This window comes from Muntiacus reevesi, chromosome 8 (assembly GCF_963930625.1).
Source record: "Muntiacus reevesi chromosome 8, mMunRee1.1, whole genome shotgun sequence".
NCBI classification, from domain to species: domain Eukaryota; kingdom Metazoa; phylum Chordata; class Mammalia; order Artiodactyla; family Cervidae; genus Muntiacus; species Muntiacus reevesi.
In genome coordinates this window covers 21,882,642-21,899,453 of record NC_089256.1, presented here as the reverse complement: position 1 = coordinate 21,899,453, position 16,812 = coordinate 21,882,642, and the positions used below count along the sequence as shown (strand labels likewise).

The 16,812-nt window shown below is 49.0% G+C and overlaps 1 protein-coding gene across 1 annotated transcript in view; it reads left to right on the top strand.

Moving 5' to 3' along the window:
• Positions 1–7,642: 7,642 nt before the first annotated feature.
• Positions 7,643–16,812, top strand: part of PRDM15 (PR/SET domain 15) — a 58,960-nt gene continuing 49,790 nt past the window's right edge. The window contains exon 1 of the mRNA XM_065943239.1: positions 7,643–7,679. The gene's annotated coding sequence lies outside the window, so the exon portion shown is untranslated. The remainder of the gene's footprint in view (positions 7,680–16,812) is intronic.

Genomic DNA, 16,812 nt, shown 5'->3' with positions numbered 1-16,812 from the left:
TGACTGGAACGACAGTGTCTCCAGTGAGTGTTAGGACCCCGGTGAATTGTAGGTGCTGCCTGCTACTCAGGGTCTCTCGACCTGGGTCCCCCAGTGGCTATGTGACCCCGAGTGATCCCCAGGGACTTTTTGAGGAGCACTGTTCCCCTTGGGGTGAAACTGCTGTCCATCCACCATGCCGCCATCATCGCCCTGCCCCAGCCGCCTGAGAATTGGAGGGGTAGATGCCAGGTGGGGCCCCAGGATGGCTGGGATCCAGGCTGCGGGTTCTAGGCATGGGGTGGGGCAGGGGCCGGGAGGGGCGCACAGAGGATCCTGTGCCAGCCCTGCAGGCCTCATGTCTTGGCTGCCTATCAGGTTCCCTGTTTGTGTCAAGTTCCTCCCCCACTGCTCTGCCCAAGCCCTAAAAAAACTGGTCCCCAGTTGAGCCCCCCATCCCCATCCCCCACCTTCCTCTCAGCTGTCCTAACCCTGAAAGTCCTCTAGGGTATGGAGTGGTCACTTGAGGGCCAAGACTGACAGCCCTGCATTTCAGAGGAAGAGTCCGCCTACATAAAGCCCCAGCATTGCAGGCTCGTCTCTGGGTTCTCTGCTCTGGACATGGCAGGTGGCGATGGCGCTGAGTCTGGTTTGGGATTAAGGCATCCCAGGCCCTCTATTGAACAGCTGCTTCCTGTGTGGCCAGCGGTCTATTCTGTGTTGCCACTCCAGGAGGAGTCTGGATGACCAGCTGTCCAACCCGATCTCCCGGCGGTCACTTGCAGGTGCACTGTGTGTTCCTGCCAGTTCCGTCTACACAGCACAGATGGATCCAGTTCAGCCACTTCAGCACATTCATTGTGGAGTGCACACCCCTCAGCCCCAGGACACACCTCTCCCTGTCCTTATGGTCTAACCAAACAAGTCCTGCATTCTACGTGAAGTGCCTGCCCCAGAGCGCTTCTGTCAGCATCCTTCAGCCCTGTCACTCAGCCCCTTCTCACCCTGTCCTAGACTTGAAGCCCAGCAAGAATGTGGGTGCCCGTATCCCCTGGGTTTAGAATGGTGCCCACAAAGGGCAATCATGGACATCAGTTGACAGCTTTGTATCAGGAACTCTGCTTACCCACTCCTACCCCATTCACCAGGGTCCGGGGATGGAGCGGACATGGAGGGGATGTGCGTGACAAAGAGTGCTGCTCTGGATCTTGGTCCCTCGCAAATGTAGAGTGCTGTATGTATGTGTCAGTAAATCACCTATCAAAAGAAAGGCAGCTTGCTCACCATAGAGGGCTGGATACCAGCATGAATGACCTAGCACAGTGCCTGCCCTCAAGAGAAAGCTGCCAGACCAGGCCCCCTTCCCAAGGTGAGCCAGGGGCATCACCCTCCACAACTGTCCACAGTTCACCTCTGCTCTGAACCGTAACTGTCCATGATACAAACGGCTAAGCTGTGCCTTGTATGTGCCAGGCATTCAGAACTATTCATGATACTGATGCTGTCGATATTCATCAAGTTGGATGTTTGTATAGGTGTACTGGGCTGCTTGATATTTCAGAGAAATACCAGGGGAGGACTCGTGATCACAGTAATTATTGCCAAAACTAACTGAGCGCTTGCTATGTGCCAGGATTTTGCAAAGTATTTACTAGACACTGACTTCTATGCTCTTTGAAGCAACCCTGTGAGTTATGATCTCAGAAAACTGAGGCATAGATAGGTTGTCACTTGCTCAAGATCACACAGCTGGTAACTGGCAGGACCAGAATTTAAGCCCAGGCTGCCTGGCTGCAAAACCCATTTTTATGACCACTAGTCTCCACTACGTCGTGTCAACTGAAGAGATCAAGGACTGTGGCCTCAGAGGGTCTTTCCCGAACTTTATGTTATGGGTGAGAATGACGGAACATGAGATGCACTGCTTGGCACATAGTAGGCATGAGACTACTTGCTGGTTAGTTCTCTTTATCTGGATGGGAAGAATTAGCCAGATTGAAAGCAGGAGCTAAAGGTGGTGTGGAGAAGTGAAGCTTAGGATATGTACGTCCACAGTATCCCCTAGCAAAGGAGCTTTATGTTTAAATTAACAAAAAACCAGAGCTATGAGACATGTATCAGGCAGGCCAACATCAGGGCTGAGGGCATGAGCCCCAATCTGGGGCCGCACAGTAAAGCAATGACATCGTAATGTCATAGCTGCTCTCTGTTCGGGAAGGACAACCCACTGATAGTATGGGAAGCACTTCTCTGTTGATGTGGGGTTTTACACATATTTATTTATTTGACTGTTCCTGGCACACAGGATCTTAAATCTTTGTGGCATGCGGGATCTTTCATTGCAGCATGGGGGATTCAGTTCCCACCAGGGAACTAACCTCGGCCCCCTACATGGGGAGCATGGAGACTTAGCCACTCAAACACATAAGGGCCTTGTGTGTTTCTGTTTTTAATTCTCCCAATTTATTTTTTAAAATTCCAACCTACAGAATAACCTATGTATCCTTCACCTAGATTCACTGGCTTTGCTCCATTTGTTCGATCCAGGATCTAGTGCTCAGTTGATCGATTATTGTTTGAGGACATCATGTTTCACCCTAAATCCTTCAGAAAGCATTTTCTAAGAACATGTTCTGTCACTCAGTCATGTCCAACTCCTTGTGACCCCATGGACTGCAGCATTCTGGACTTCCCTGTCCTTCACCATCTCCTGGAGCTTGCTCAAACTCATGTCCATTGAGTTGGTGATGCCATCCAACCATCTCAACCTCTGTTGCCCTCTTCTGCTCTTCCCTTCAATCTTTCCCAGCATCAGAGTCTTTTCCAATGAGTTGCCTCTTCACATCAGATGGCCAAAGTACTGGAGTTTCAGCTTCAGCAACAGTCCTTCCAATGAATGTTCAGGACTGATTTCCTTTAGGATTGACTGGTTTGACCTCCTTGCTGTCCAAGGGACTCTCAAGAGTCTTCTCCAACACCACAGTTCAAAAGCATCAGTTCTCCAGCGCTCAGCTTTCTTTATGGCCCAACTCTCACATTCATACATGACTACTGGAAAAACCATAGCTTTGACTAGATAGACTTTGTCGGCAAAGTAATGTCTCTGCTTTTAAATATGCTATCTAGGTTTGTCATACTTTTCTTCCAAGGAGCAAGCATCCTTCATTTTCATGACTGCAGTCACCATCTGTAGTGATTTTGGAGCCCAAGAAAATAAAGTCTGTCACTGTTTCCATTGTTTCCCTATTTATTTGCCATGAAGTGATGGGACCAGATGCCATGATCTTAGTTTATTGAATGTTGTTTTTAAGCAAGTTTTTTCACTCTCCTCTTTCACTTTCATCAAGAGGCTCTTTAATCCCTCTTCTCTTCTATCATAAGGGGGGGTGTCATCTGAATAGCTGAGGTTATTGATGTTTCTCCCGGCAATCTTGATTCCAGCTTGTGCTTCATCCAGCCCAGCATTTTGCATGATGTACTTGGCATAGAGGTCAAATAAGTAGGGTGACAGTATACAGCTTTGACATACTCCTTTCCCAATTTTGAACCAGCTGAGAGGGTAATAGGCAGGAAGGCCAGGGGTGTCCAAATGGAGGAAATAGGCTGCAGGTGTCTTTTAAAATTCTGTGTTGCCACGATGACACCTGGTTCCACTAGAACTTAATTTTTCTCAAACCTTGAGCTAACCATGTGTTTTTCTTATGAAATTTTTTTTTCTTAAGCTATGTAATGAAACTATGTATTTGCTTTGGAACTGCCTTTCTTCAAAATGGTTCCACCTAAGACTAACTATTTTTTCTTTTCTCAAACCTTGGGCTGGTAATAGCTCAACAAACCAGTATTCATATCAATTGTTTTATGGCTGGGGGATGATACACCTTGTGCCATCCTATCTCAAAAATGAATATTGTGGGAGAGGGGCCTGGTGAAACCCTCGGCCTTGAGGTGTCTCTCTTATCTGCTTAATGGCTTTCTGACAGACATAAAACATCCGGCTAAAGACTAGCAGGGGGCACTCTCCGTCTCCCTCTGATGTCTACGTCAGAAGCTTTCTCACTTTAATAAAGCTCTGCTACACAAAAGCTCTTGAGTGATCAAGCCTGGTCCCTGGTCCCAAAGTTAAATCTTCTTCGGAGATCACGAATCTGACACTGTTCACCATAAGCCATCACAGCTTTCATGTCTGGTTCTAAGAACAGGGGCATCTTCATATCATTAATACAATGATCATGCCAGGGAAACTTAACATTGATGCAATACTGCAATTTAGTATCACAGTCCATATTCACATTTCCTGATTGCCTCCATGACATCCTTTATGTGTTTTTTGGTTTTTTTCCTGTCTGGAATTCAGGGAAGGCCTGTTATGCGTTAGTCGTTAACAATTAGAGTTTGAAACTTCCAGCAACAAACTTTTTTTCCCCCTAAACTTTATCATTTTGGATACAAATCTGCCTTTAAATGAGTTCTTTCCAGGCCTCACAGATGGAATACACTGAACAGGCTGAGAATTCTTGTGAAAATGCAATGACCTTGGGGAATGTGGATCCCAGCCCTGGGCTGAATGCATCACTATGAGGAACACCTTCAGGTCATTTTCATTTTCTGTAAACAACCTTCTCTGTGCATATATACCAGCACTTATTTGGTGTGCAGAGAGCAGAGAACCAGCCATCGGGGATGAGACCTGGGAGTGATGTTTCAAGAGGGATGGATGTGTTGGTGGGGGTTGCACATTAGCTGCTGTGGTCAGTTTGGGGCTCTTGGGAGTTGGGGTGCACTTGGGCAAAGACCTGAATGATGGGGAGAACCTGGGAACATGTCCCAAGATATAGGGGTGAATGTAGACCTTGGCAATGTGTTCGAGGAACAGAAGGTTGGAATCTCACCACTGGGTGGGGCTCAGCAGGGTGGAGCTGAGGAGGCACAGGTGAGTTGATCCAGGTGAGGGAGGCCGGGATGCGGACCTACTGAGACTGCCACGGGGCAGCCACTGGGGAAGGCTGTCTGTCAAGGTGGGGGAGGTAAGCGTGGGGAGGGGCAGAGAAAGGAGCACCAGCAGCACTTCCTCCCCAGTCCCTATGGACACGCCCTGCTGATGGAAAATTAAGATCAACTTCACTGCCCAGGGCGTGGGTTCAATCCCTAGTCAGGGAATTAAGCTCCCACAAGCCTCAAGGTGTGACCAAAGAAAAAAAAGATCAACCTCGTACACAGATTGATTTCTACAAGTGAGTCCAGCTGAAGGATAAATTCCTGCAGGTGGAACTGCTGGGTCAAAGGTTCTGGGCATCGAGGATTTCTGTGGATATTAACAGACGGCCCAGATGGAGGCTGTGCTGATTACATCTGAACTGGGAAAGGATGAGACCGTTTGTTTCTCCACAGTCTCTTCAAACTCTATTAAACTTTGAAAAATCTTTGCTAATGTGAGATAAAAATGATCTCACTGTAGTTTAGCTTACATGCACAGCTCGAATAATATAGTTGGTTAGCATTTCCTATGGGTTTCCCTGGTGGCTCAGACAGTAAAGAATCTGCCTGCAATGTGGGAGACCTGGGTTTGATCCCTGGGTTGGGAAGATCCCCTGGAGGAGGGCATGGGCAGTATTCTTGCCTGGAGAATCCCATGGACAGGAGAGCCTGGAGGGCTACAGTCATGTGGTTGAAAAAGAGTTGGACATGACTGAGTGACTAACATACATAGGAGTCATTGTATTTTCTGTGTACTGTCCATAGACTGTTCATTTTTCTGTTGGGTTCTTTATCTTTTTCTTATTGGTTCTTAAGAGCTTTATATATATTAGGGGAAGGAGCCCTTTCTAATATCAATTTCAAATTATTGCTCTCAGTTCAGTCCCTCTCTTTGATTTTTTTAATGAGTTTTTGCCAGGCAGAAATGTACAAGGCAGCTACATTGCCAAATCTGAGCACCCAGGACTAGATGAAGCATCCTTCTGGTCTCTTCTGTTTCTATTCCTTTGTGATTGTTTGTTCAGTGAATGATAGGGGTTGAGGCCATACAAGCCCCATCCCTCCCCCAAGCTTGGGTGGAAGGCAGAGGGGACAGAAACAGTTAGTGCCAGGCAGGGGCGCTCTGGCCTTAAGTTCGCAGCATCCGGGGTGCCTGTAGGTACTTGGCACAACACAGTGTGGGGCAGTGATTAAGGCAGAACTCTGGGGACTGCTAGGGCCTGGACTGAAAAGGCAGGATCTCCACTCACCAGTGAGCTGCTCTAATTTATGAGCTTGGCGGGCAGGTCAAGAGCCTCTAAGCCTTTACCAAGTGGGCAGAAAGATGACCAAGAAGGGTAGCAAGTAGCTCCGTGGGCTAAATTCAGAAACTGTTATTCCTGGGCAGCAAACAGACTTATGGACACGGGCGGGGTGGGGTGGTGGGGGGAAGGTTGAGATGTATGGAGAGAGTAACATGGAAATTTACAATCAGTTCAGTTCAGTCGCTCAGTCATGTCTGACTCCTTGCGACCCCATGGACTGCAGCACGCCAGGCCTCCCTGTCCATCACCAACTCCCGGAGTTTACTCAAACTCATGCCCATCGAGTCGGTAATGCCATCCAGCCGTCTCATCCTCTGTCGTCCCCTTCTCCTGCCCCCAATCCCTCCCAGCATCAGGGTCTTTTCCAATGAGTCAACTCTTCGCATGAGGTGATCAAAGTATTGGAGTTTCAGCCATACCATATGTAAAATAAATAGCCAATGAGAATTTGCTTTATGACCAGGGAACTCAAACAGGGGCTGTGTAACAACCTAGAAGAGTGGGATGGGGAAGGAAATGGGAGGGAGATTCTGGAGGGAGGGGACATGGTGCCCCTATGGCTGATTCATGTTGATGTTTGACAGAAAACAAAACTCTGTACAGCAGTATCCTTCAATTAAAAAATAAATGAGTTAGAAAAAAAAGAAACTTCGACTCTCTTTCACCTCCCCCCGCCCCCTTCCCCCCAGGAAATTAAGTCTCGAAGGAGCCGTCAGAAGAAAGGTCCACGCGGGGTGGGGGTGTGCGAGCTGCCAACGCGAACCCGCGAACCCGTCGCGGGTATCTGGACCCGCCGCGCCACGGGGGAAGGGGCGCGCGCGGCCGCTTTACGCCCCCTCCGGCCCCGGGGAAAGGGCAGCCAGAACCCGCCACGCGTCTCCCGGCCGATCCGGATCCACACCGCCCGTTCACCCAGCGACCGGTCCACGCCTATCCCGCGCCCTGTCACAGTCCAGTCCACGCCGCTCCGGCCCCCTCGTCCATGCGGTCCGCAATCCCACTGCCCCGTCCACCGCATCCGCTGCCGCTCCACCGCCCTATGCCACCTCCTCTCGGCCCACACGACCCGCGCCCTGCTGCTCGCTGGTCCATGCCGCCCGCTTCCGCGTCCACACCGCCTACTCCCAGGCTCTCCAGTCCACGCCGCCCGCTGCCCAGTCCACACCACCCGCTCCCGGTCCGCCCTGCCCGCTCTCCAGTCCAGACCGCCCGCTCCGCGGCCACACCGCCCAGTCCAGGCCCACACAGCCCACTCTCGCTCTCCTGTCCAGGCTCTCCCGTCCACGCCGCCCGCGCCCCCTGAGGACTACAACTCCCACAATGCCCCGCTGCCGCCCCCCGGCTTCCGGTGCTGCGCAGTTTCCGGAGCGGATCGCAACCCGGAGTCCGGATCCGATCCCGCTCTGCACATTCCAAAGGCAGGTAAAGCCCGGGCCCCGCGCCCGCCGCCCGCCCCCGCGCGCGCCGCCCCGGTCAGCCATCCCCGGCCGGCCGCCCCCGCGCGCCCCGGCCCGGGCTGCGGCCCCCGGCCCCGCCCGGCCCGCCGCCCGCCCCGGTCCATCCGCCATGCCGCCTGTTCTTTGTTACATTCGCCGGCTGCGGGCACCGTGGGCGATCGGAGTCAAAACCCGGCTGGATTTCCCGGAGCCGCTCCGGGATCGCCCAGCGCGCCGCCTGCCCGCCCGCCCGCCGCCGCCGGCCCCGCCGCGGGCCCCGCCGCCCGCCGGCTCCCGCCGCCCCCCGCACCCGGGCCGACTGGCTCCCGGCGCGGGGTCGGGGCCGCGCTCGCCCGTGGGCGCGGCGCGGGGGGTCTGCCGCCCCCAGCCCCCGGCCCGCGGTCCCGCCCCCGGGCGCCCTCGTCGCCGACGGTCCCTCGTGATGTCACGCTCCCCAGTCCTTGTCCCAGCCTCCGGGGGCGCACGGGGAGGGTCCCTGGGCCCCTGGCTCCTGCGATTGCAAAGGCAGACCCCTGAATTTGGGCGGTGGGGCTGCCCACCCCACCCCCACCCGCAGGAGCACCCTGCATCCCATTTGTGTAAACCCTTGCGTGGCAGAGGCAAGATAGTGAAACCCATGGACAGGTGACATGTGCCCGCTCTCCGGGTGGGTGGCTGTGCTGGGAAGGGGCGCGCTGGCCCCGCCCTGGCGCGGACAGGTGGACCAGCAGGCCAAATGGCCTCTGGAGAGGATGTCGGACCGCTGAGGGTCAGCTTTGAGGGGATAAGTGGAAACGCCCTGTGGAAATATCCATCTACCTGATGGTTATAGTTATTATGTGTTTATTAAGCTCTTAATGTAGGGGATGAGATTTTTTTTTTTATCCACAAACGCTCAGAAACTGCCCCCTCCCCACCACTGGGTACACCATGGGTAGATTAAAATGGTAGAAAAATGTGTGTGATCAGAGACACGTGGAACCGTGTACATAGTTAAAGCTGCCAGCCCACAAATACTGCGTTTGCCTAAACCACTGTCATAAAATCAGAACTCACCAGATCAGTTTGGAGAACACTGTTAAGTTCCTGGAAGTATTTTTAAGGATGAAAAGTAAATGAGCAACTGGTTTTGTGACACATCTTAAGAGGCAACAGTATGAACTCTCCCTGGAACCTGTAATGATGTGGACACTTTGTTTTTATAAGTCAGCCTGCCCGTTCTCTCTCCACCCCAGTACACACACACCACTACCATATTTTGTTTCAAACCTGGATATTTTCACATTTTCACTGCTTCACTCTGCTTCTCTGAATTTCCTTGACATCGCTACCTTATGGTGGTGAATGGTTAAGAAAGTAGAACTATAGTTTGAATTTTGAAGAGGAAAAATAGTAGGATTTATCCTATGTAGTTTTTTTCTCCTATGTCTTTGAATCATATTTTTGCAGAAAAGTTGTCAACAAAGAATGCAGTAGTAATATGTTCTATTTTGTAAACAGAGAAAACATTTATATTTTTCCAGAACACCCATTAAAAAAACAACTCAACTGCAAGGGTAATAGCTTTTCTGGGAATGACTGTATTTGAGAAAGAACTCCGTTAGCTTGGCATATACATCTCACATACCATTGTCTGTGTTGAAGGCCAGGAGAAGAACACTGCACCCATTCTGCAGATTTAAGAGAGATTAAAGGCAGCTGTTTCTTGGACATGGGATTGGAGAGGCTGAGATTGTGAGCAGGGACTTAAATGCTTTCTCAGCCTTCTTTTCACAGTTGTGACCCATGACGACACTTGCTGAGTTCATCTCAAACAGTTCATGTATGCCTGTATTCATGGGCCATCCATCAAGCAGCTGTCACTTGCCCGGTGCTGCAGAGAACAAGAGAGAAGGCCCTGCCCCATGGATCGAATGTTCTGGAGGGGAGGAGATGGGTAGTGGTTGGAGCCTGGAGGAGAAGGCAGGAAGGGTGGCAGGTGGAGGTGGGGGTTTGGGCAGGGGTGGGCGCACTTGAGCAGTGGGGACCTAGAAGGTCTATCTGAGGAGGGGCTGTCTGAGTGGAAACCGGTGTTCCTCAGTGGAGATCTGGGGTGAGGGCAAGTGCAAAGGCCCTGGGGTGGCAGCAAGCTTTGTGTGGCCGAGTCAGGGCAGCACAGGCTGTACTCTACTCAGAGTTCACCCTGAGAGCCGGACACCCCTGGGGGCTTTGGGCAGGGGTCCAGCAAATCCATGTCTTTCCCCTAGAAGCAGGGTGGAGGCAAAGAGGAAATGAGGTGTCAGGACAGGATAAAGAGTGTTTCTAAAGTGAGGCAGGCCTTGCTGCTGGACTGCTGGGGAATGTGCGGGGGGTGACAGGAGGTGCCGGTCACTGAAGTCAGGTGACAGGTGTGCAGGTTGGGGAGTGGTCGGGGAATCAGGGCCCAGGAGACCAGCAGCGTTTTTAAACTTCCCCTCAAGGTGGGAGAGACCCTTGCCCAGCACTTGCGGCCCTGGTCCTCACCTTCCTGAAGTGCTCCCGGCTTAAGAAAGGTCCCTCCTGTCATCCAGGACATGACGACCCCCAGCCCCAGTCTCGGTGTGGGCCGTGGTCAGCTCACAGGTGTGTGGGCATCACGGTGTCTGGGCGACCTCGGGCAGTGGTTGACGCTAACTAGTGACAGAGCGCCTCCCCCGCAAAATTGCTTGTCTGTGGAGGAGAGCCTTCTGCACTCACATCTGTGAGAGCAGAGGATAGGAACAGAGCTGAATCAAACTCCTCCATTCGTGAATGGACTGGGGAGGAAGCCCCGTTTGCCTCATTAAGCCCAAGTTGTGTGTCACCGGCACGGGCAGCCTTTCCGTTTCGATCAGTGGTGTTCCAGTTATTGGGATGATAGCTCAGTCCAGGAGAAGTTACCACAGACTCAGGGTCCTAGAAAATCAAGACTGGTTTGATCTATTTGCGTAAAAGGTGATCCGTAGTCATTTCAAGCATCAGTGTAACACGTGGGGTTTAACACCTGCAGTGATGGAAACACACGCTGGTAGAGACAGAAGCGCCTCCTGAAGCGGGGGAAGAGCTTGTCCACATACCCCATGACCGGATGTCACGCTCTGGTGCTTCGATTCCAATAGACCTGCTTAAAGAGCCACAGAACTATTTTAAGAAGTCAATATTTATAATATGCTGGAAATTACGTCCCTCACAGCTGTTTCAAGTAAGGCTGAGCCACTTATACTGGCAGGTGAAGGGCAGGAAATAGCATTTCGCACAACACTTTTGTGGGACCATCGGCACAGAGGTCGGTCATGCCTGGACCTAAGCGTCAGGTGGGGTCAGGGCCTGGGTGGGCTCAGGTGTGGGAGGTGACGGCAAGTGAATGTCGGGAGAGGAAGGCGGTCCGCCACGTCTGGCGTGACCCAGAGGTCAAGTGAGGTGAAGAAAAAGATGTTCAGTGGACTTGACACGTGTCTTCAGTCAGCTCTGGGAGCAGGACTCAAAAACAATCAATGGAAGAAGAGGACAAGGGAAGTGTGTACGGGTACCGCTCACAAGGGGTTTTAGCATGAAAAACTGAACACAGGAAACAGGCTGGCAACAGTCGTGTGTCCATCACCACCCCAGCTACCATTGCCCGGGGCCTGACTGCCCCCGCCACCCCGTCCAGGCCTTGCCACTGGTCGGACCTGCAGGCAAACCCTGGTCGCATCATTGCATCTGTAAACATTTCAGTCTGTGTCTCTCCAGGAGAAGGACTCTAAAAATAACTGCCCACCTAAAACATTTAATGCTGGCACCTTAATGTGGTCAAAATCTGGCCAGATACCCAGTCGGTATTCAAGTATCTGGCTGTCCAATCAAGGTCATATGTGCTTTATTTCCACCGGGATCCAGACCATTCCCACGCATTGTGTTGGAAGTCACTTTTAAACTACTGTGATTTGGAGATCACTGTGGCTACCCAGGCGGTTGTAAAAAAGAACGCAGGGATCCATGTTTGCTTCATCCACGTCCCACCGGTGGTACCACCAGGCACAGCTCCGGTACCAGGTGACAGCAGGAATGGTGACCTTGATGGGGTCCAGACCCAGGACATGCCAGCCCCGTTGGAGCCCTCGTATAGCCTCATGCCCTCTGTCCTTCCACCCCAACCCCTCCTCGACCCCCACCAACCACTCACTGCTCTAGTTCCCTTCTCGCTAATTTTGCCATTTCAAGAATGTGAACAGGATCACACGCTATGTAACTGCTGGGGATTGGCTTTTTTCACCCAGCAGCGTCCTGGAGACTCATCAGGGTCTGTCGTGTGTCAGGAGTTCCACATTTTCAGTTGCTGACTAGTTTTCCAGACTGTAGATGGGCCGCAGCACCAGTCGCTCATGAGGCACTCTGGGTTATCTCCAGCTGGGGCTGTTAGGAATCAAGCTGCTCCAACAGTCGTGTGCAGGCTTTTATATGGATCTAACTTTCCATTTCTCTGGGATGACCGCCCAGCCAGTACTATTGCTGGGTCATAGGCCATGTTGATTTATCAGAAATTGTTGAGTGGAATTCCATTCCCACCAGGGCACGTGGATGCCCCAGTCTCCTCATCCCCGCTGTTCTGAGAGGTGTGTAGTGGTGTCTCATTGTGATCTGTACTTACTTGGAGGCTAATGATGTTGGACATCATTTTACGTGCTTCTTTGTCATTTCAGTGTTTTTGTTGGTGAAATGTCTGTTTATGTCTTTTGCCCACTTTATAAATGGGTTGCTTGCATTTTTATCCTTGTGTTTTAAGAGTTCTTTGCATATCTTACATATGGATATGGTTTGTTAAAATGTCTCAGGGTCTTTACTTTGTTCATCCTTTTAACAGTGAATTCTGTAAAGCAGAATCTTTAAATTTTGGTGAAGTCCCATTTATCAGTTTTCCTTTAGTAAACTATGCTTTTGGTAACAAGTATAAAGGTTGGCTAACCCTAGTTTCCAAAGATTTTCTCCTGTTTTTCTAAAAAAAAAAAAAAAATTCTTTTTATCCTTTTAAGTTTCTTATCTGTTAGGAATTAATCCTTGTGTAAGATGTAAGGTCACAGTTCTTTTCTTTTCTTTTCTTTTTTTTGGCCTCTGCATGTCCAGTTGCTCCAGCACTGTTGAATAGACCATCTTTCTTTAGTTGAGCTGCTTCTACCCTTTGTCCAAAATCAGTTGAGCATATTTGTGTGACTCTGTTCTCCATTTCCATTGACCTCTGGTTCTATCCCTCCACCTAAACCCAAGTTCTCATTACTGTTGCTTTATAATTAAGTTTGAGTCAGGTAGGGTGATTCCTCCCACTTTAATCTTCCTTTTCAGAATCATTTTCTAACAGTTGTCATTACGGGGGCTGCCTCATAAACCTCAGTTTTCACAGAGAACATCTGCTCCACATCACCCCTCCTTTCAAACTGTTTCTTACCAAGTTATACACAGGTCATCCTGACCTGAGCCTAACTGAGACTCGTGATGAATCTGGTTTCCTGACGCTGTTACTGTGGTCCTCCAGTGATCACAGTTGTTTGTTTTCTTTTGGCAGCTATGTAAGTTTTGAAAAGATTTAAGGTTAAGCAGCGGTCCTCAGACTTGAGCTGCATCAGAATAACCTGAAGGTTTCCAAATGCCTTAAGGTTTGCAGAGTATGGAGATCCCAGTTCAGAGAGGCTGCTCCAGCAGGTCTGGGGAGGGACCCAAGAATTTGCCTTTTCAAGAAATTCCCTGGTGCTGCTCGTGTTACTGTTTGCTAGTCCAGGGACCACACTTTGAAAACCACTGGTGTAAGGTACATATCTCCAGGATCAGTAGTTAAAATGGCTGAATTTCAGACTTTGTGAATTTTTCTGTCATTTTCCCCTACAACAGTACTATCTACAGTCCTTTATTCTAAGATTTCTTACATGCTGGAGAAGTCTGGAGACTGAACTTCCCTTCTACAAAGGAGCATTTCATGCACCAAAGGGATTTTTCCAGGATAGCACAGACTTCAGGAGGCTTCTTTATAAAACCTATTTATGACATGCACATCACTGATGTAATATGCAACAGTGAAAAGCTGAAAGCATCTTTGCTAAAATCTGAAACAGGTGTGTCCACTGTCACTGCTTCTGTTCAACATAGTTATTGGAATTTCAGGCCACAGCAATCAGACAAGAAAAAGAAAAGGTATCCAAACTGGAAGGAAGAGGTAAAATTGTCTTTATATGCAAGTGACATGATAATATATATAGAAAAACCTAAAGATGCCACTTCTTCATGGATCACAGCCTTGTTGTGGCAAAGGGGCTTGTGTAACTCAATGACCCTATGAGCCATGCCGTGCAGGGCCACCTAAAATGGACAGGTCACAGTGAACAGTTCTGACAAAACATGGTCCCCTGGAGGAGGGAATGGTAACCCATTCCAATATTTTTGAACTCAGATGATGGCATCCGGTGCCATCACTTCATGGCAAATAGAGGAAGAAAAACTGGAAGCAGTGAAAGACTTTATTTTCTCAGGCTCCAAAATCACAACAAACCTTTGTTGGCAAAATGATGTCTCTGCTTTTTTTTTTTTTAATGACAAAATTAGAGAGCAGATTAAAAAGCAGAGACATCTCTTTGCCAACAAAGGTCCATGTAGTCAAAGCTACGGTTTTTCCAGTAGTCATGTATGGGTGTGAGCACTGACCCATAAAGAAGGCTGAGTGCGGAAGAATTGATGCTTTCAAACTGTGGTGGAGAAGACTCTTGAGAGTCCCCTGGACTGCAAGATCAAAGCAGTCAATCCTAAAGGAAATCAACCCTGAATATTCATTGGAAGAACTGATGCTGAAGCTCCAATACTTTGGCCACCTGATGGGAGGAGCTGATTCATTGGAAAAGACCCTGATGCTAGAAAAGATCGAGGGCAGGAAAAGGGGCAACAGAGGATGATACGATTGGATGGCATCACCAACTCAATGGACATGAGTTTAGGCAAACTCCAGGAAATAGTGAAGAACAGGGAAGCCTGGTGTGCTGTAGTCGATGAGGTCATGAAGAGCTAGATACAACTTAGCCACTGGACAACAACAAAAAAGATGCCACACAGAAACTATTAGAACTGATAAATGAATTCAGCAAAGTAGCAGGGTACAGGGTTAACATTCATAAATCTGTCACACTTCTTTACACTAACAGTGAAATACCAGAAAGGGAAAGTTAAAAAAAAATTCTGTTTAAAATTGCATTAAAAATACTTAGGAATAAAGCTGATTGAGGAAATGAACAACTTATATGCTGAAAACTATAAAACACTGATAAAGGAAATTAAATATTGTTTAAAGAAATGGAAAGATATCCCATGCTCTGTGATTAGAGGAAATAGTATTGTTAAAATGGCCATAATACTCAAAACAGTCAATAAACTTATTGAAATCCGTATCAAATGATCAGAGACATATTTCATAGGAAAATAATCCTAAAATTTATATGGAACCATAAGAGACACAGAATTGCCAAATCAATCCTGAGCAAGAAGAATAAAGCTGAAGGCATAACTCAGGCTCCAGATAATATTACAAAGCTATACTAATGAAAACAGCTTGGTATGGCACAGAAACAGACCTATGGATTAATGGAACAGAGTAGAGAGCCCAGAAATAAACCCAAGTATCTACAGTCAATTAATTTTCAACACAGGAGGCAAGAATATACAATGGAGAAAAGACAGTCTCTTTAGCAACTGGCATTGGGAAAGCTGGATGGCTACATGTAAAACAATGAAGTTAGACCATGGTCTCTCACTGCACATGAAAATAAACTCAAAATGGCATAAAGACAAGACACCAGAAAATTCCTGGAAGAGAATATAGCCCAAACATTCTCTGACATAAATCATACTGATGTTTTCTTAGTCTCCCAAGGCAATAGAAATAAAAGCAAAAATGAACGAATGGGATCTAATCAAGCTCATAAGCTTTTGCACAGCAAAGGAAACCACAGTGAAAAGATAGCCTATGGAATGGGAGAAAATATTTGCAAATGATGGAGTTGAGAAGGGCTTAATTTCCAAAATATACAAATGGCTTGTATAACTCAGTAACAGAAAAACAAGTCAAAAAGTGTGCAGAAGACCTAAATAGACATTTTGCCAAAGGAAGCCATAGGGATGGCCAAATGTTAGTTGCTCAGTCGTGTCTGACTCTTTGTGACCCCTTGGACTGCAGCACACCAGACTCCTCTGTCCATGGGATTTTCCAGGCGAGAATACTGGAGCAGGTAGCCATTCCCTTGTCCAGGGACTCTTCCTGACCCAGGGATCGAACCCGGGTCTTCTGCACTGCAGGCAGATTCTTTACCATCTGAGCCGCCAGGGAAGCCCAGGGATGGCCAATGGGCATGTGAAAGGATGCTCAGCATCACTAATTGTTAGAGAAATGCAGATCAGAACTACAGGGAAGTATCACTTCACACTGGTCAGTATGGCCATCACTGAAAAGTCTACAGATAACTAGTGATGGAGAGGGTGTAGAGAAAAGGGCACCCTTCTACACTGTTGGAGGGAATGTCAATTGGTACAACCACTATGGAAAAAACTATGGAGGTTCCTTAAAAAACTAAGAACTAGCATATGATCCAGCAATCCCTGGGTATATCCCTGGGAGAAAACTGTAATTCAGAAAGATTCTGGCACCCCAGTGTTCATAGAAGGACTACTTAGAATAACCAGGAAGTGGATTCCTTGAGAGGCCAGACCAGAGGCAGGTGGCCACATCAGGCCTCGAGAAAGGCCAGAGTGGTTCCCGTTGTTTGCACCATCTGATGCTGCCAGCTTTGTGGGAACCCTGCATTCTGCCATGATCTGGCTGCAGTTTGGCGTCTGTTCCCGAGAACTTCCTTGAACATGAGCGGGTATTGACCAGTGGAGGGGGCTCCTGCCAGTGGGCAGACGGTTTTCAGGCCCCTGGGAGCACCTCAGCAGCTCACAAAAGTGGGTTTCCACATACTTCTTCCTCTTTGTCCTTCCTCTTTTGCTCTGTGACCAGCCAATACCCACATAGCAGGCTGACCCCTGACCCTGCCCGTGCAGGCCATCAGGCAGGAAGCCCCAAGTTAAACATGCTGAGCTACCTGAGACATCTTGTAAGGTAAAGGAGTGTT